The sequence below is a fragment of the Lissotriton helveticus genome, chromosome 2_2, assembly GCF_964261635.1.
Source record: "Lissotriton helveticus chromosome 2_2, aLisHel1.1, whole genome shotgun sequence".
In the NCBI taxonomy this organism is placed as follows: domain Eukaryota; kingdom Metazoa; phylum Chordata; class Amphibia; order Caudata; family Salamandridae; genus Lissotriton; species Lissotriton helveticus.
This window is the reverse complement of record NC_136060.1, coordinates 470,894,829-470,915,839: the sequence shown is the minus strand read 5'-3', so window position 1 is coordinate 470,915,839 and position 21,011 is coordinate 470,894,829.

The window sequence follows — 21,011 nt, the reverse complement described above, 5'->3', positions numbered from 1 at the left end:
GTCATAACACCGCAGCCTTTCAGTTTCAGTTGCTACCAACTCCTTGGCTTCTAGCAAGCGCTCCTGCAATTCTGGATGGTTAGGTCTTCGCAGTTCCAGACCCCTCAACACCTCTTCCGCTTTCGTCAAGTCATTCAGAACCGTTGTCCTCACATTCGAGAATTTACCCATGCATACACCTCTCACCACCACTTTCATCGCATCCCATTCTAACGATCTGGTGGAGGCCGAGCCCTCGTTCAGCTCAAAGTAACTTTCAAAGCCCTGCAAAATCGTGTCACTGAACACTGGGTCTTCGAGCGCATCAGGCCACAGCCGCCATGTGGGAACCGCTGATCTCGCCTGCTGCCACCTCATTGTCAGCAATAGGGGATTATGATCTGATATGGTCCTAGCTAGATATTCCGTGTTAGTTATTGCAGCCGCTACAAGTCCACTACATAACACTGAATCCAGTCTAACATGCAGTGCGTGTATCGCTGAGAAGAAAGAATAGTCCCTAACCTCAGGGTGCTGTTTCCTCCACACATCGATCAGTCCCCATCTATCCTGCCAATCCTGTCTGTGCGCGGCTAGTCTACGTACTGGGGAATCGGTCAGGGGCGGGTGCGATCTGTCCAGCAACACATCAGTGATCGAATTAAAGTCCCCTCCTAATATGACTGGGCCTGCCAAGAAACCGGCCAGCGATCCCGTTAAACAATCAAAAAATCTGGCCTGATCCGTGTTAGGGGCATAGACACTACAGAGAACCACCTCCCTGCCATATAATCTCCCCTCTATCGCCACATATCTACCCTCCGGGTCCAACCGCTGGTTCACAATCTGGAACGGTATCCCCGCCCTTATCCATATCAGCACTCCCCTGGCAAATGCTGAGTATTTGGTGCCAACCACCTGACCCCGCCATCTCCTCTGCAGTGCAGTGCATTCTTTCTCGATCAGATGAGTTTCCTGCAGCATTGCTATCTGGATGCCCCGTCGCACCAGATAGGCATGGACCTTGCGACGTCTTTCCATCGTTCTCAGACCCCGGACATTCCATGTGATGCATTTTAAATCAGGTAACGTCCCCATTAGTTTCGTTTATGCACAATATCAATGATAACCAGTAGGTACCCACATCGCAGCCGCTGTACCCCCCTTGCAAAACACCCCACAAAACTCCCAGAACCCCTCTCCCCAGGACAGGACCTAATAACCCAGCTTCAGCCCTGTTCCAAACCGTCAGCACAACACACATAACACTAATCTGTGGTCGTTACCACAGAAGGCCTTAAGGGCCACAAGGGGGTGAATGAGCGCCGACCTAAGATGGGCAGAGGCCCCACCCCGCGCCCCAGATCCCTTACTGCAGTCACAACTCCATGCCTACGGGTTCAACGGATAAATGGATAGTCCGTCCCAGCATGGAACGCAGTTCCAAACAGTTCACCGATACGTCACTCATTAAACAGCCCATCTGAAGTTTGTGGGGTGACTGCTGGACCCTTCACACTCCCAGAGTCCGAATCGTCACCTCCGGATTTCTCACCCACCTCCTCGGAGTCCGATCCCCCCGATGTCTTCTCCGGCTGCGATCCCGTTATAATCGCCGTTGCGGCCAAGGCCCCTTTCTTGTCAGCCGCCATTTTGGCATCTCTCATGGCTTTTTCGATTTGATGTCGTTTACGAATGCGCTGTGATTTCCGTACCGGGCCCGACTTTTGCCTACTCCTATCGCCTTTGAACGAGCGGTCAGTTCCCGCCCGGTACAATTCAAGCCAAGACCATGCTTCGTCCGGAGTTTGAAAGAAGTGCGTGTTCTCATCCACGATCACCCTTAGTTTGGCCGGGAAAAGCAAAGAATACTGAATCCCCTCTTCCCTCAGTTCTTTTTTAACTGGTAAGAAGGATGCTCTTTGTTTTTGGACGTCCTGTGTATAGTCCGGAAAGATAGTAACGTTGTTATTGTCCACCTGGAATGGGCCCTGTGAGCACGCTCTCTGAATCAGCAGATCGCGATCCTTGTAATGCAATAGTTTCACCACCATCGGCCTAGGTGGCCGGCCCGGCTGAGGTGGGCGGGCTGGCACTCTGTGTGCTCGCTCTAGGGAGAAAAATGGAGACAGACCCTCCGGTGCCACCACCGTCCGGAACCAGTTCTCCATGTAGGATCCAGCGTCGTTCCCTTCGATTTTTTCCGGAAGGCCCACCACCCGTACGTTGTTCCTCCGATTGCGACCTTCAGCATCTTCAGCCCGCCGTTCCAGTGTGGCCAAACGACCCAGGACATCAGCCAATTTACGCTCCACAGTCACCACCACCGGTTTCAGGTCTCGAAGCAGAGATTCATTGTCCTTTACTCTATCTGAGAGCTTGGCGTGATCCGCCTTCAAGAGACCCAGCCCCGTTGCAACCTGCGCTATATCATTATGCAGCGATTCCTTCGTTGCGGTTATTGCTTCCAGTATGCTGTCTAGGCGTAGGTTCAGCCTTTGTTCTTGTGCCGACGCATCCGGTGGGGTATGGGTTCCGCCATCTTGGATAGAGGAGGTCATAACATCATGGTCACGCTGCACCTCCGAGGCGCCACCGATCGCCGCCATCTCCGTTTCTTCAGGCGTGTCTCAGTGCTACCTTAATGGGTCCCTGGATAGGGGCACCCCGTTCTCCAATGTCTTAGTCCTCACAGCCCAAAGAGCGTTCACCCCCTCACGGCCTGCAGCTAGCTCCCCCAGTTCTATTTCGGTTCCAGGTCCCCTGCGCGTAGGTATGACCGGTAGTCGTGTAGGCCTCCCGCACCTCCACCGCCGGGGCCGGGACAGCGTAGAGCAGCCTCAATGAGTCAGCAGTTCAGCCTGGACAGCGCCGGCGGGCGTCCTCCAGAACCGACTGTTCAGGGACTCCCCGCCGTGCAAGGTGTTCGGTGCAGCGCCAATCCCCGCTCCGAGGTCGTTCTACCCTGCTTGATATGGGGCCAAGCAGCTTCCACCAGGTCAAGGCTCCTAGACACCACCGTGTCCCGCGAAGATCCTGGTCCACTCCCGCTGCCAGTTAGGAGCTCACAGGCCGTGTTCTTCAACCCTCGCGCTGGTTCTCCCGAGGACCCAGTAGCCGTCCAACAAAGGGCAGAATATGCTCACGTGGCCGCCATTTTGGGGAGCGGGGAGACGAGCACTCCTGTCGCCGAGTCCTCGCCTGGAAAGTCTGTCACACCTCCTCAGCTCCTCTCCAGTCTCTCCATCCGCCGGAATCTCGGCCCGCTCACTGCTCAAGGCCGTCATCCTGGCTCAGATCAGGTGCAAGCCGCTCCGCGGGCTAGCTAGTCAGTCCTCCGCGCCGCCATTTTCTGTGGTCGTCGCTTGGTTTCTTCGAGCCCCGGAGCCGGGCCTTCGCTCCGTTTCCAATGTTCTGTCGGTGTACGCTCCCCTCTCCGCAGAAGCCGCACCTCACACTGCAGTTCGCACTGGTTGGGAGCCCCGAAGGCAGGATTTACAGGATAAATAGCGGGATCAGGAGCGGAGCAGCTCGCTCACACAGCCATCCCGGTCGGCGTCCAAGCCACGCCCCCCCACCCCTTACACACTTACGATAGGAAAAACTATCTCCGGGCCTATTGCGGACCGGACTAGGAGCAGAGTTTACTTTTGAATCAACAGCGCCAGCGCGGGATCTAGACTTCAGCTTCTCACCATCTCCCATACCTTATCGTGCTTTACTTCTTCGGTCACCTGCTAAAGCGGCGTGATCGAGTACCTTTTTAACAATCGAGCCGCATCCTGAACTTAACGTTTTGGGCACTTCTCCGACCCCCTCCGACATAGCAATGCTCGGAGAGGGAAGGATTAGAGGAATTACCCTAGGAAGCGGCTGACGCACGTCGCATGCATGCGTGACGGCCATTTTGAATCTTTGAGATGCCCCCATTGTAATGCATTAGGCGGCCATTTTTAAAAGACTGGGATCTTTCCCTGTACTCTTATTCCCTCGATCTAAGTGACAGTTACACCGATTCCTTTACCGGACATCGCGTTTTACACAGCGTTTTTCTCGAATTCCTTCAACTACTTACTAATCTTATGCTAAAAATCATTTTTCATTACCATTATCGATCTCAACCATAATTATATTTTAAAAAATGTCAGAACCTATTCCTAACATCGAAGGACAATTGAAAAAAATGGTTAATAAGGCCTTTGAGAAGGTCCTTGTCTCCATTGATGAGAATATCAATAAAAGGTTTGAAGCCTTGACATCCCCACGCCCATCCACTAGCGGAAATCAATCAAGAGCAAGTAAGGCTCCCAAAAAACGGGCAATTGGAGGAACAGAACACAAGGGTTCTAAAAAACCTAAGACCACCTCCGCCCCTTCACGCCCTCGGCTTGGTGACAACAATGGTGCCTCGGGCACCCCATTCGGGCAAGTTGAAGGCCCAGACCCCCCTATTAATATCGATTCCGAAGAAAATTCAGATCAAGAAATAGATCTATCTTATTCGTCTGAATTTAATACTGATGAGGATGAGGCACAAAACAGGGGAACAGGGAGCTCTGATGGGACATCTAAGGGCCTAGATAAAAACATAGCCCTACTAGACCCCTTTGGAGACCCTATGTTCGACCCACTCTTAATTAAACACCCTCTGTTCCCCGAGTGGGCTCCCTCCCAACATGTAGGAGAATACCTCTCATTCTGGCTACGAAAGGAGATCCCACAAGGGGTCAGGACAAGACTTAGATCTGAATGTCCCAGACCTTCCCTACCTAACAAAATAACAACTACACCTGAGCTTGACCCTAAGGTGGTAGCATTCATCTCAAAGACCTCTCGAGATCCTAGAAAGGGACTAGATAAAGGCCTTAGGTCCTGCCAAGACCGCCTACTCGACTCAATTGGCCCAATAACAAAAATCTTTGAGATAGTGGAAACAGCATATTTAGAGGACCGACAGGTCGACCCTAAAGAATTGAGAGAGTGGGTCCAGAGGGCTAAATGTCTAATTGGTAATGCCAATACCGCTCTATCTATTTTTATTTATTTATTTATTTTTTATTTTATTTTTTTACATTTCTAGAGCGCACTGTTACCCGGAGGTGTCCTGGCGCTAACAGAACGAACTGGTGTGTGTGGGTCAGTACTTTAATGTGTGAAGAGCCATGTCTTCAATGTCTTTCTGAAGGATAGGAGATCGGGCGATTGTCTAATATGAAGGGGAAGCTTGTTCCAGGCTACTGCGGCACCTAGGGAGAAGATCCTACCTCCCCATCTAGCTTTCTTAACTCTAGGGACCGACACTAATGCCTGCTGACCAGATCTGAGAGATCTTGTCGGTTTGTACCAGAGGAATAGTTCCTTCATGCAGCTAGGGCCCAGGTCGTGCACTGCTTTAAAGACCACACAGAGTGTCTTGAAGATAATTTGTTTCCGCACTGGCAACCAGTGAAGTATTGCCAGGCCCTGAGCCACCGATACGAACTTAGGTGTATCTGTAATCAGGCGTGCGGCAGCATTCTGTAGTGTCTGGAGTTTGTTTAATACGCTAACTTGAGCGTTCAGCATAAGGCTGTTGCAGTAGTCTAACCGCGAAAGAATTAGTCCGGTTACCACTGTTTTTCTGTGCTCTTGCTCCAAAAATGGTAGCACTTTCCTAATTGTTTTAAGCACGAAGTAGGTAGAAGAGATCAGGGCATTGATCTGAGGTTTAAAAGATAGTGTATCATCCACCAGAATGCCGAGGTTCTTCACCTTAGTCACAGGGGCGGGCAGAGTTCCCATTTCTTCCGGCCACCATCTCGGGGACCAGAAGTTGTCTTTAGAGCAGAAGATTAGCACTTCTGTCTTCGAAGAATTCAACTTAAGACAGTTTTGAGCCATCCAAACCCCCACTTCTCGCATGCAGCTTTTGAACCTATCCGCAGTGCTATCTAAGTCCCCCGGTCGCAGAGACACCACGATCTGCGTGTCGTCCGCATAAGCTGTAAGGTTGAAGCCGAAGTTTCGAATTATCGGGGCTAGAGTGGAAACATAGACATTAAAAAGGGTCGGGCTCAAGGAGGAACCCTGGGGTACTCCACAAGGAAGTGTAAAAGGGCATGATTCAAAATCCCCCAGTGTCACTGACTGAGTCCTGTTGGAAAGGAAGGCCTGCAGGATCTTCAGCGCCTTATCTTGAACTCTGCATGCCCTCAACCGGTCCACCAACAACTTGTGATGGACCGTGTCGAAGGCCGCGGAAAGATCCAGCAGGATCAAGGCGGCTCTGCCTCCTCCGTCCAGCACTCTTTTAATGTCTTCCACCGATTTAATTAAGGCGGATTCCGTGCTATGTTCTGCACGGAACCCATGTTGGGATGGGTCCAGATGTTGTCCTATTCTCAGGAAGGTGCTTAGCTGCGTATTTAAGAAACCTTCCATGATTTTGGCTGGAAGGGGCAGCCTTGCAATAGGCCGATAGTTGTTTAAATCGGCTATGTCCAAGTTGGTTTTTTTAAGGAGTGGTAGGATGGAGGCTCGTTTCCATTTTGCGGGGAATTCCCCACTATCCAGCAGGAGATTAAGGAGGGGCGTGAGGCCAGCTGCAATAGTAGAAGAAAAGGGATCTTATTCAAGATCGACCCTAAACTAATTGAGCTAGCGAAAAACGACGGGGACAAAATACTCAAGGCTTTCTCTTTGGAGAAGAATTCATTAAAGACATGGCAAGATATGTCGGAGCATTTAGCTCAATACAAAAGTCGCAAAAAGATATAAAAAGAGTTTTCCAAGATCGTGTTTTTACACGGGCCGGGAGAATGCGGGGTCGTTTTCCCGGCCGAGGAAATTCAAATTCAAGACCCTTCATGTCTCGTGGAGGAGGCAGATTTAACACCAACAACTCCGGCAACTTTGAACAATTCTATCCTCAAAGACAAAGATCCCGTGGCAGAAACTTCAGAGGCGAGAGAAGACAACGCTCCTTCTCTGCAGCTAAGAACCTTGTCAGACCCTTCAGATACCCCTCCAAAGGTGGGAGTCAGACTACTCCAGTTTGCTGGGAACTGGAACCTAGTGACCAAAGACCCCTGGGTACTCAATACCGTAAAGGGTTACAAAATAGATTTTATAGACACTCCCTTTCAGATAAGGACACCAAGAGAGATCACCTTCTCTGGCAAGGACAAGATATTAGTTTCTCAAGTAGTCCAAGAACTCTTGAAAAAAGGCGCAATAATCGAGAGCTTTTCTGTGGGTTTCCTGAGCAATATTTTCCTGGTGGAAAATAAAAATAAAGAACAAAAACCTATGATAAATTTGAAAGAACTAAACCAATGGGTGGTTTACCAACATTTCAAAATGGAGGGAATTCACCTCCTAAGAGATGTTCTAAGAAAAGGAGACTGGTTAACGAGACTCGATCTAAAAGACGCATATCTGACAATTCCTATCTGGAAACCCCATCAAAAGTTTCTCCAATTTACATGGGAAGGCCATCTGTATCAGTTTTGCAGCCTCCCTTTCGGCCTTTCTTCCTCCCCCTGGTGTTTCACCAAGGTACTTCGACCCGTCGCGACTTGGTTGAGACAAAGGGGAGTGAGGATGATTATTTATCTAGACGATATCCTTTTAATGGCCCAGTCAAAAAAGACTGTCTCATTCCATACAGATCTCGCAATACGCCTCTTACAACACCTGGGTTTTGTTATAAATCTAAAAAAGTCATGTATAATTCCTTCTCAGCAAACCCAATTCCTAGGCTTTTTGGTAGACACTGTGAAGACAGAACTCCGTCTTCCCAGCGACAAAGTGAGGAAGGTGAGGAAAGAACTGAGGAAAACACTTCTTATGAAAGTCTTTCCTCTGAGATACCTGGCGAAAATCCTATGCCTTCTTTCCTCCACAATTCAGGCAATATTTCCAGGACCCCTACATTATCGGGCACTACAAAGACTCAAATCAAGACACTTGAGATCCAACGGATCATATTCCCAACTAATTTCTTTAGACCAAGAATCGAAAACCAAACTACTTTGGTGGCTCAAGAATTTAGAGGCATGGAATGGAAGAGCCATTTTCGGAGAACTACCAGATTTAATAATAGAATCAGATGCGAGTTTAGAAGGCTGGGGTGCCAGATGTGGAAACTCGTCAACAGGGGGCCGCTGGACCCAACAAGAAAAAGAATTGCATATCAACTGCTTAGAGTTACTAGCAGGTTCATTTGCGGTTCGTTGTTTCACTCAAGATTCAATGAAATGTTGTGTAACTCTACGAATGGACAATGTGTCAGCAGTTCGCTACGTCAGCAAACTGGGCGGTCCCCATTCCAAAGATTTGACAGACTTAGCGAAGGGCCTATGGTACTTCAGTTTGAACAAAGGTATTTCAGTTGTTGCGGAGCATATTCCCGGACTGAAAAACGAAGTTGCAGATTGGTACTCCAGGAATTTCAGGGACTCCAGCAATTGGAGACTGAACAGAGATGTGTTCCTATCCATCCAATCGATGTGGGGCCCATTCACAACAGATCTGTTTGCAGACCGTATAAACACCCATCTGAAAGACTTCTTCAGTTGGAGACCAGACCCTTAGGCCACGAAAGTAGATGCCTTTTTACAAGACTGGACAAACCTAGCACCTTATGCTTTTCCCCCCTTTTCAATGCTCCCTCACCTTCTCCTCAATGCCCGACGTTACAATCAGAGCATGGTCATGATAACCCCCCTTTGGAGATCCCAGGCGTGGTTTCCAAATATTCTGGAAATGAGCATAGATTTTCCAATTTTAATTCCTTCTTTCAAAGAAATCCTTCTAGATCCAGAGGGTCATAAACATCCCCTTGTAGAGCAGGGCCTTCTAACTGTTACGGCATGGAAGATTTCAGGAGACAATGGAGAGTCCCTGGACTTTCGTTAAATGCTTTCAGACTCATTTCTGAGTCTTGGGCGTCTGGAACAAGAAAAGTGTATAGACTGGCATGGAACAAATGGGTTCGCTGGTGCATTCAACGGTGTTACGATCCCATTTCAACTGATCTAGTCAATTTTATCAATTATCTTTCAGATCTCTTTACTTCAGGTCTGTCTTACAGAACTGTTAATGTTTATAGATCGGCGATCTCAGCCGGTCATTCCTTAATTAATGGATTATCAGTTGGACAAAATCTTCTAACTAAAAAGATAATGAGAAGCATGAGGGTTTTAAACCCTCCTGGCCCAAAATATACCACACTGTGGGACGTTACTCTTGTACTTAGGACCTTATCTTCATGGGGAGATAATTCTTCTCTTTCACTCAAACGCATCTCATTTAAAATTACTGTTTTATTATGTCTGGTATCTTTTCGAAGAACTTCAGACGTTAAGGCTTTAGACATTTCAAGTAGGGCCTTTCAACCTGAAGGAGTTTGCTTTTACCTAAAGAAAAGAATGAAGACTCTGTCCTCTACTATTTTCTATCCCTTTTTCTCTACGAATGATAGACTCTGTGTGGTTAAATGTTTAAAAGAGTATGAAAAAAGAACGAAACATTTAAGAATGAATGAATCACAACTGTTAATTTCTTATAGATCTCCTCATAAAGGGGTCTCTTCCCCAACCCTTGCTCGATGGGTAAAAAACGTCATGCATGAAAGTGGTGTTGATATATCCATCTTTGGTGCTCATTCCTTAAGAGGTGCTTCAGCCTCAAAAGCTTTCTGTTTAGGTGGAGGATTACAAGACATCCTTAGAGCTGCAGATTGGTCAAATGATAGTATGTTTAGAGCATGTTATTTCAAACCAATACCTAATGTGATTGATAATGTTCTTAATGCACTTTAAACTTGCATAATGTGGCCTCCGTGTCGTGCCATAAAATTTAGATTTTTCACAGCCTGCTGGGCAGAAAATCTAGATTTTATTAAGGACACGGAGGCTAATATTATCCCACCTCTTTTTCTTAAACCCTCCCAGTTGACTGTTTTTACGATATTTACTTTTTCTTTCAGAATAATTCACTCTGGATTTTTTGGCTATGAAATTTGGATCTTCAACCTTTGATCTTCAAGTTTATCTCACGTTGATCTTTCTTCGCAGTTTTGGACAAAGAAGGATGAGAGATGGTTTCTAAGGAATTTTATTCTTACTCAGAATGTTCATTGAAGTTCTATATTCTTCAATTGTTGCTACTGAGCTGTGGTAATAAAGGAGATTTGCATAATATTAGCCTCCGTGTCCTTAATAAAATCCAGATTTCCTGCCCAGCAGGCTGTGAAAAATCTAAATTTTCCCTTGCAAACTGAGTGAAATACCATTGTTAGATTTATAGCATGTTCCTCTTTTTCACCCTTCCTATAGAATATAGGATTTCATACGTCCCAATAGTGTAATTCTAGTACGAACATAAGTTTGCCCATTTATAGACGTTCATCTTTAAATCTGCTTAGTGTATTTCCCTGTTCTAAATGGTTGCTTTGATTTATTTCCTATACGGTTATGTGCTTTTCGTTATTTTGATTATTGATTGCCTTTTGACTGTAAACTTAATGTTTTCCGAAACTGAATCTTAGATAAACTTTTACAACTTTTCAGTTGTCCGTGGTCACTTAACGAATACAAAGTGAGACATATGTGGGTATTTTTGTGTTATCTGCCTTTCCTTTTACAGCTAGCTCCCTGATCCATTGTGGATCATAGGTACCCGTAACGGTGGATTGGTAAGTCGGGTACAAGAGAAATAAATAGGAAGGAACCAGGGTTACTGGTAGTAGAGAGTGAAAGGTCACCCGATTAAGGTATATGGGTTTGATTGGAGAAAAGTACATGGGCCTAGTACGTGTCTGGTGAAATTATTGGTCGGGTGACCCGCGATCTCTATCAGTAATTTTCTGGTAGCAGAGGTGATGGTTAGGGACTACATAAAGTTAGGAAGGACTAGTTAAGCTAGATAAGTTGGATGCTGCTAAAAGTTTTTTTTGTGTGTTTATGCTGCTACAAAGGTAAACATTGGTGAATTGATCACTCACGTGAAATGTTTTGCTTTGAAAAAGTATGAAATGTTTTAAATTGTTTTTCTTATTACTGTACTGATATATGTATTAACACATTTGTTAGTAAAATGTTTCATGTTGTTGGGAATCCCCGGGGAATTGAATAGCGAGTGGTGAAGAGAATCCACTTGCTTTGAGGTCACTGGCTTTAGGAAAGTTGGTGCAGGTTAGGTAGAACTGGAAGCACTAACTAGGGTTTCTGAATGTATGTATGAATAAATGATAGCAACGGGAACGCTGACAAAAATCCTATTGTGATATAACCTAGTAAGGGTCACATCGGAAGGAGTAGCAGGTTCGTCGGAGCTTGGGTGATAGCAAAGGGGTTCGCGGGTGAAACTTTAGACTTAGAATATATCCCAGAAAGTGGATGAGTCTAAGGAAGTAACAGGTTCTCCAATGCTTGAGTGAAGGGTAGGCGGAAGAGATCTATCCGTAGTGTGTGAAAAGTAAATGGAAGAAGTTTACTTGCAGTGAAAAAATCTTTACTGTCTAGACACTTGAGTACAGTGGCGAATGTGTATTCGTTGTTAAATAACAAAACACTTGCACTTTAGAGAGAAAGAAATTAAGTTTCCGTTACCTTGTGAAGGAGGGAGTCAGTTGCGGAGCTGCTCTGACGTCACTCTGTGCCGCGCTGGGATTGGTAAACGCAGCGGGTGTGTAGCGGAGCTGAAATTGTAAAGGAGGGGTGAGTGCCGAAGCGTGAGAACCTGTCTCGCGAAAAGGCCGCGCACCCATTGGTCGAGATTATTTGAATTCGTGCATTACATTGGTCGCACGGAAAATAAGAGACGCGTTTAGATTGGGAGTGATTTTGTAAACAACAGTCGCTTGAAGGAAATTATATGTGGCATTCGTATAGACCACATACTAGACCTGATCCGCGATATTTAGGGTGTGAGAACGATCAGTGGAAAGGGCATAAAACCGACATTATGTACGGAAATAAGAGAAAACTATCACTTGTAAACAAGGTGAAAAATTATTTAAAAAAAGACAAACCGATTAGAACCAGAGAAGGTGTTGTCATTCCGCCACCTAATACTCCCGCATCGTTCATGATGTTTGATAAAGGGTACCACTCATGTGTATGGTTGGAAAACTGGGCGAAATACACAAAAGATGACGGAATATTGGCTTTTCCGTTAGAAGGTACATTTAACGGCAGGATTCTATTTAATTTAAGAACCCGAATGAATGATTTACATCCCAGACCTAGATTAACGCAGTATGAAGCACTAGAGGAATGGGAAATCAAGGCTTTTGAAAGGGATAAGCCCTGAATGAATAAAGGGTTAACAAAATTTTATCCAAAACTGAAACAAGAGACCCGTGACAAAAAGATGAAACAGTGGAGACAGAATATGATTGTGGAAGGACTGTTTCCAATGATGCCCATGGGTGGTCCTCCTGGGGGGGAGAAGAAAACATAAAAATGCAAACATTGGGTGCCCATTGGGGAGTCGGATGATGAATTGTTAGATGACATGTTTATAAGAAGTCCGCCTCCTTATAATGAAGGACACCGACCTTCTAGCGAAGGGGAAAATTCTCGAAGACCTCCGCCCCAGGATGAGGCCAGATCCGCAAGTGTAGGAGGGAGTTGTCAAATACCTCCCCATACCGAGAGTTTAGGACCCATAGATGCAAGAGATATTTATCCTAGAATACCCGCTAGTGGAGAAGCGAGATACTCACGCGAAAGAGACTTTTGTTCTAGACCTCCCTACGAAGGTGAGGCAAGACCATCAGGTTCAGGAATGCCGTTCTTAACACCTCGGTATGAGGAAGAACGAAGATCCCTAGGCACAGGAACTTCGTACCCAAAACCCAATTATGGTGAAGGACCAAGTGAGACACATCCCACTGCCCCAAGTTGTGCTCCAACTTTGACCCCACAGGTATTACATGACAATTCAGTCGAAAGGATATTGGAGGACAGGGAACGAGAGGCCCTAGCAAAGCAGAGAGCTGAGATAATTCAGAAAATCTCCCAGTTAAATACAAGCCCTGAAGCATTGACAATCCCAGTAACTATTGGACCAGTGGTTCCATTGTATGGGGACCGACAAGGGAGTCCAAAAACTCCAGTTATTACCCCAGTTATAGCACAGCCGAGACCAGAACCCTTAATCGTAGATGATCAGACAAGTGAGTGCGAGTCTGAGGTCTCGCTAATGGATCTGCCCATTAGGGACACAGGGAGAAGGATGCAGAAAAGACATAATCCTTTTAATACAAGGGAGATTCAAATGGAATCAACTTCAGGTACTAAGAGTGTCACTCTAGTGACTCCTGAAGAAATCGAGAGATGGAGTCGAGAATTAGAAAAACAAGTTCAACAGTCGAAACCTTTAGATCTCTATAAACTGAGAGTAGAAATAGAAGAACTAATGGCAGGAAATGTAGGATTAGACAGACTAAATACCTACTCGGAAGAAGAACTGCTGTTTATCTGCAAGAGCCTTACTCGAAATGTTAGAGTACTCCATGAAAAACTGACTGACACTGCAGCTACTATGGGAATAGATATTTCAAAATCAAAACCTTTGCAAAAACCGTACAGAGCAGATTTCTCGGACAAGGATCTGGAAAACCTGAATGTGTCAGGGAAGAAGGCACAGGTCAAAGAATTATTAACTGTGTTGCAGAAATGGGTAGACGTAGAAAGATGGAAAGCCAGATGGGCCAAAAAGAAAGATGAGGCTAGATCCAAACAAGCGACTCCTGAATTCGTACTAAAGGAAGCTGACAAACCAGAGCAGTTATATCCGATGCGCGAAGTGCCAGGTGGAAAATACGTGCATGTTCCATGGTCCAGACAGGATATTGTGTCCTTTACAAATGATTTCCCTAAATTACGAGAGAAACCTGTGGACTGGAATAGGCAAGTGGAAAGGTTTGTAAAGGTACAGAAATGCCTGTGGAAAGACTTGGATGGGTTCTTTGATACAGTGGTCCCTGTAGATTTATGGACCGAGTGTAAGATCGCCATAGGTTGGCCTAGTGAGGAATACCCGAGGGACCCTAACACAGGAGCACCCTCTGATGACGTGATGAAGAAATATGATCAGGTAATTCTACACATGAAGCAAAAAGTGCCTGCAAAAGAAACTGATTGGACTAAGATAGATAGAACCACGCAGGAAAGGGATGAGACTGTGCACTCTTTTTATGAAAGACTGTTACAGGTGTTTAAAACCTACAGTGGTATAGACAACATCGAGATGAAGGACATGACCCACTTCATTTACAGGTTTGTAAATGGTTTAAGACCTGAAATTTGCCAGTGGATTAAAGACAATAAGATTTGTTGGCAGTCTAAGAAAATGGATGAGGTCCTACGGTACGCAAAGTACTGTGAGGATGAGATGGCAGAAAAGCGAAAGGCTTTGAAGGAAAAGGTGATGTGGGCACAAGTAAAGTTAGCCGAACAGCAGGAAAAGCAATTGAGTGAAATGAATAAGAATACCCAAAATCAAGGATCTGGCGGTGGAGGGAAGCCCAAGGTAAAAATGAGCAGAGAAGAAGCTAAAAAGAAATTTCCCTGTCACCAGTGCGGAGAAATTGGGCACTGGAGAGACGAGTGTCCATATTTACAGCATGATAATACCCAAACCCCTGATTTAATTCCACAGACGCAGAATGAAAAACCAAGAAAGACCCAGCAACAGGTAAAAGCAAGTCAAGTGCCCCGAGCGCCAAAACAAAATTATAAGGGGAAATCACCGCAGGGTGACGACATAGAAATCTGGGGAGGCAATGAGAATAGAAATGCAGCAACTTCGCAGTTTCTGTTGAATGACACTTTTCTCTGTGACGACCAGTACTGACGGGGCCTGAGAGGGGAGGACGAGGAGTGTGTACTTGGCGCCTCCTTGCCGGTAGACCAGTCAGGGCCATACATTGAAGGAAAGGTTGATGGAAATAATGTCACCTTTCTATTGGACACTGGTGCTACCCGTTCTACTGTGAGAACAGCGGACGTTCCAAACCTACCCCTCTCGGGAGAAGCAATCCAAGTAGTGGGTGTATCTAATCAACTGATTAGTACCCCCGTTACCGAGCCCATGGAGATCACAATAGGGAATTTTAAAGAAATGCACAGATTTGTCGTTTGTGATACCAGTCCTGTAAACTTACTAGGACGTGATTTGTTGTGCAAAATGAACTGCACCATCTTTTGCACACCAAAAGGCGTTGAAATTCAGACCCCAGACGAAGATGGCATATACAAATTAATGTTAATCAGACCTGACTCAGAAATTGAACGAATGACTATAGAAGACTTACCTGAAGAACTCCAAAAGACAGTGAAACCAGAAGTATGGGACTTTACTGGAAAGGATGTAGGATTAATGGCAAATGTAGACCCCATACAAATAGCCATGAAAGAAAATGCAGTTTACCCCAATACCAAGCCATACAAAATGGGTGCCGAAGTGAGAGCAGGAGTTGCCATTGAATTACAAAAATTGCTAGAAGCAAACATCATACAAGAAGTGATGAGTAGCCCATGTAACTCACCCATAATTGGAATCAAGAAACCTAGTGGCAAATACAGAGTAGTGCAGGACCTGAGAAAGGTAAACAAAATTGTGGTTCCTTGCTGTCCTATTGTCCCGAACCCAGCAGTGATCCTATATCAGATTCCCTGGGATGCTGAATGGTTCACTGTGATAGACCTATGTCATGCATTCTTTTCAATCCCATTGCATCCAGACAGCAAATTTCTTTTCTCATTTGCTTTCGACAGTCACGTGTATGTTTGGAATCGGGTCCCCCAGGGGTACACAGAAAGCCCCTCTATCTTTATTCAGATCCTGAAAAAGTGCCTTGAATCGTTAGTCTTACCTGGAAAGTCTGTTTTGGTGCAATATATCGACGACCTCTTAGTGGCGTCTAAAAGTCATAGAGATTGTGTGATTGACACCATTGCCTTGCTGAATCACCTAGGTGAAAAGGGACATAAAGTGGCCCCTGAAAAATTGCAGTTCTGTTCAAAGTCAGTGAAATATCTGGGGCACCAGATAGAAAAAGGCATCAGAAAAGTCACTTCAGAGAGAGTCAGAATAATTCAAAAGATGCAGTTACCCCGTACTCAGAAAGAGATCAGAATGTTCCTTGGGGTTGTAGGTTACTGCAGGCAATGGATTGTGGGATTCTCAGTCCTGGCAAAGCCTTTGATAAATATGACAAAGAAAGGAGCAAAGGACCCAGTAGAATGGGATGATGAAAGCTTAACAGCATTTACTAAATTACGAGATTGTCTGTGTACAGGCCCTGCTTTAGGGATGCCTGACTATTCTAAGGAGTTTGCCTTGTTCTGTGACACACGAGACAATTGTGCACTGTCAGTCTTAACCCAGGAGCATGGTTTGACTAGACGTCCAGTGGCATATTTTTCTGCCACTTTGGATCCAGTGGCTGCCGGATTACCAGGTTGTCTGAAAGCAGTAGTTGCAACTTGCACGAGTTTAGAACAGAGTGAATCCATTGTAATGGGACATCCTGTAACTGTGTATGTTCCTCATGCAGTTGTGATTTTGTTGACCCGAACTAAGACTCAGTATCTCACCCCTAGTCGGCTGACTAAGTACGAGAGGATTCTCGTGGGTGCTGCAAATGTAGTCATTACTCGGTGTAATATCCTGAATCCAGCCACCCTACTCCCTGACTCAATGATTGTAGAAGCTGAGGGAGAGAACGAGCATGACTGCATTGACCTGACAGAATTCAGTACTAAACCCCGCCCAGACATTAAAGAAATGCCTTTGCCTGTTAAAGATGAAGAACTGTTTGTGGATGGCTCATTTATGAGACACGAATTAGTAGGCCTAAGTGCCGCTTATGCTGTAGTCACTATGGACAGCATTAAAGAAGCATCCTGTTTATTTGGAGTAAAGTCTGCACAAGTAGCCGAATTGATTGCATTGATAAGAGCCTGTAAAATTGGGAAAAACTAAAGAATAACAGTATATACTGATAGTCAGTACTGTTATGGGGTTGTGCATGACTTTGGCCAATTGTGGCTACAAAGAGAGTTTCTGACTTCTTCAGGTACTCCCATTCGAAATGGAAGGGTGGTACAAGATTTACTAGAGGCAATCCAATTACCAAAAGAATTGGCAGTGGTCAAATGTGCTGCTCATAAAAAGGGCTTGACCCTATAACTTTGGGAAATAATTTTGCTGATGAAGTGGCCAGACATTGTGCCAAAAATCGCATGTCTGTAAATGTTAAACTGGGGGGACCTGGAAACAGCTGCCAACTTATGGTGTTTGAAGAGGTGCCTACCTGGGAAGAGGTGAGAGATTGGCAGCATGCTGTGCCATCGAAAGAGAAAGAAAAGTGGAAGAAACTTGGTTGTAAATGTCGGAATTTGTAAAGCGCACAGCTACCTCCGCCGGAGGTGTCCCGGCGCTGTCCGTATGCCGCTTAGGAACCCTTCCTGGCTTTCCTGGGAAATGTCCACTCCTGGGCAACCCCAGGTGCAGCCAGGCATCCCAGCGCTTTTGGGGCCGTTGTGGAGACTAAGCAAGCTATTGCCCAGAGTTGCAGCGTGGGACCCATGATCAGAACAGGCACTGAGGCGAGAATATCCAGTCAGGGGAATTAATGAGCCGGAGACCCGCCGAGGCGGGAATCGAACCCTGGTCCCTGGCCAGAGCTCTGCATCAAGGTCTGCCTGCTTTAACCATTGAGCCACACTTCTCCACGACCAAGAAGTGAGGATGGTGTCATTGTGGGCCCAAATGATATGCCTGTGTTGCCTAGACATCTGCTTGCTTCCATGGCCAGACTGATACATGGAGATTCACACACTGGTAGGGACGCCATGGTTCTGTTTTTCCAACAAACATGGTACAATCCGAAGTTCAGGAAGGTAGCAGAATCACTCTGCCAAAGGTGCTTGACATGTCAGCAGTTCAACGCTGGCAAAAGAACAGTAGTTGAACTGGGGAAAATTGGGAAATCAGGGGGTCCCTTTGTGAGAATACAGATTGACTTCATCAGCATGCCTCGTTGTGAGGGAAAAAGATATGTCCTTGTCATCGTCTGCCTGTTTTCAAAATGGGTGGAAGCCTACCCTACCAAACAGAGTGACGCCATAACAGTAGCCAAATTGTTACTGCAAGAATTGATACCTAGGTTCGGGGTTCCAGTCACTATTGAATCAGATAGAGGCAAACATTTTCAGAATGAGGTAATCGATCAGCTCTGTAAAGCATTCAAGATCACACAAAAACTGCACTGTGCATATCGTCCAGAGGCTTCTGGAGTAGTAGAGCAAATAAATGGCACTATAAAATCGAGGATAGCAAAAATGTGTGATTCTACTGGCATGAATTGGATAAATGCCTTGCCTCTTGTTCTGATGGGACTCAGAAGTATTCCAGACCGTAAAACAGGCCTGAGCCCTCATGAAATCCTGATGGGAAGAGTGATGAGACAAGCATGGGTACCAGGATACAAACTGTTAAACATTTCTGATGATTTGGTACTTGAGTACTGCAAGCAACTAGGTTACCAAGTGCGTTCTATCTCTCGCCAGATTGGAGAAGACGCCATCGCCAATCCAACAACTCCAGTCCACAAATTAGTTCCTGGCGACTGGGTTAGAATCAAGAAACATACTCGCTCGAGTTGCCTTGCACCGAGGTGGGGAGAAAAACGCCAAATAATACTGGTGACCACGACAGCGGTGAAGTGTGCAGGCGTTCCCAAGTGGATCCATGCCAGCCATACACAGAAGGTGATTCCAAACGAGAAAAAAGGCGCTGAAGGTTGTCCAGCTGAGGGGTCTGCAGGCGTTAGTCCTGAAGTAGCTGATGACGAACAACCGAGCACCAGTCAAGATGATTGGATACCCATAATCGACCTAACTGAAGACCCAATCAGAACAAGAGAGCCAACCTACGAAGATAGAGAGTGGAATAGAGAGGAGGAGATAGGCACAGGCGAAGAGCCTCAGATTATTGGGATTCACGTCAAGTCTGAGGAAGGAGAAGGTCAGACAGGGACAGAACAAGTGATTGATACACCTCCACAAACTCCTGAAACTGAAAAGGGACAGACTAGAACTAGTGCAAAAGTTCGAGCAGAAGAAAATCAAGAGATCGAAGTGCTTGAACAGGATCAGATAGAAACAGAAGAACATGTTCAGGACTCAGAAATAGAGACATACGAAAGCCAAAACAAAAATTCACCTGAACCAGGTCAGCTTAGTAACCAGGCAGAAGAAACAAATACAAGACCTGGGACTAGTCAGACAGGAAGGGAAGAGACAGAGGTAGAAGTGCCACAAACAAACGAAAATAAAAGAGCATTAGAAGAAAGCCAAATCACAGTGCCAGCTAAAAGACTCAAGAAAAAGAAAAATATTGAACCAGGATATATTAAGAAACTGAGACTGAGAATAAAAACAGTAGAAGAAAAACCTGCAGAAAGAAGGAAAAGTTCCCGTATTACAGAACAAGCTGGAGAAAGCTCCAAAAGACGGAGTGATCGAATAAAAAGACTGAATGAGAAATACCAAGATCCTGAATGGACATACCTAATTTTGGAAGAGTTTGAGGATCTTGATATAACTGACGAAAGTGACGAAGAACAGATTGCTGATCTGTCTGCCGAAGAAGACGAACTCACTTGAAGTTGCCCAGTGTAAGCTACCTGTGTAAAAGTTACAAAGAGGGGTTGAGAAACTTCTTCTGAACGAAAATGTCTGATTCAAATGTGAATGGAAGGCCTAGACGCAATTGTTGCAAAACATGCTGCAAAGTATGTATATGTAGTATAGCTATAGTGATAATAGTATGGATAGGACTAACAGTTTTCATTCCTTTTATGGTAAGCAAAAATACTAATATTGATCCTACACAGACTGTAACTACTGACACTAAAGAACTGACAACACGAAGTGTAGAAAGACGTGAAAAAGCACTTAGACAAACGAAATCAGACTTAGAAGCATCAGATGAGGAAGGACTACATTACCACGGAGTTAAGAACCAGACTCATTTAAATGTTTTCGCAAACCTGCTAGTGCATTATGTAGAAACTATGGAGATAGAAGACTGCTATGTCTGCATGAAGCTACCTACTTCAGTAGCTGAAGGCGTGACTTATCATCACCTGCCCCTGACTTATGGAATTTCCTGTAGTATTTTAGCAAGCTTATTTTACAAAAGAGGACCGTTACAGTACTACTACTCTAACGCAGACGTGATATTTTCCGAACTTCCAATACGTGGAAATCTGAATCCTGTACATACTAAAAGTGACGTTGCACCTTATATGGGAGAATACTTTCTGACTATAGGTACCATAAACTTAAATGAAGCACACAGAGACAACTTGACCTGTTCATTACATGAACAAGAGAAAATATTTTTAAACATGGCAGAGAAAAGAAGGGAGAGTTTCCAGAGAAAGGCAAATGACAAAAGACAGAAAACTCCTAAATGGGCTGAAAACATGGAAAGCACCTCAAATGGTGGGGCTGGTCCTGCTTTGTTGCTGGATTTCGAAAGGAAAGGGAAACTCTGTCTTCACCGCGAAAGGACTAGTTATTATAATAACATTTTCATTGGTTCCAGTCAATGTGAGCACAATTATAAGGTAATTGGAGGTTGGGGTTTCAAAAATGGGTCAGAACCTGTGTTTCCCGGAATTTATTATATATGTGGAAACAAGGCTTATTTCAAATTGCCAGATCACTGTTATGGAAGCTGCTACTTTGGCATTGTCTTCCCGAAAATATACCATGTGAATGAAATTGCTGGAAGCAATGAAAACACTAATGGCTTAGTGCGTAGTAAAAGAGAAAGCGTAGGTGAAATAATGGGTAGTATTTTTAGTGCACTGATACCTGGAGTGGAAGTGGTTCTGAACACACACAGAATTTGCAAATTATCCACAATAGTGGATGTGCTCTCTACTGACACAGCTCATGGATTTCTGTTGGTCAATACCGAAATGGTTGCGATCAGATCAATGGTTTTGCAGAACAGACTTG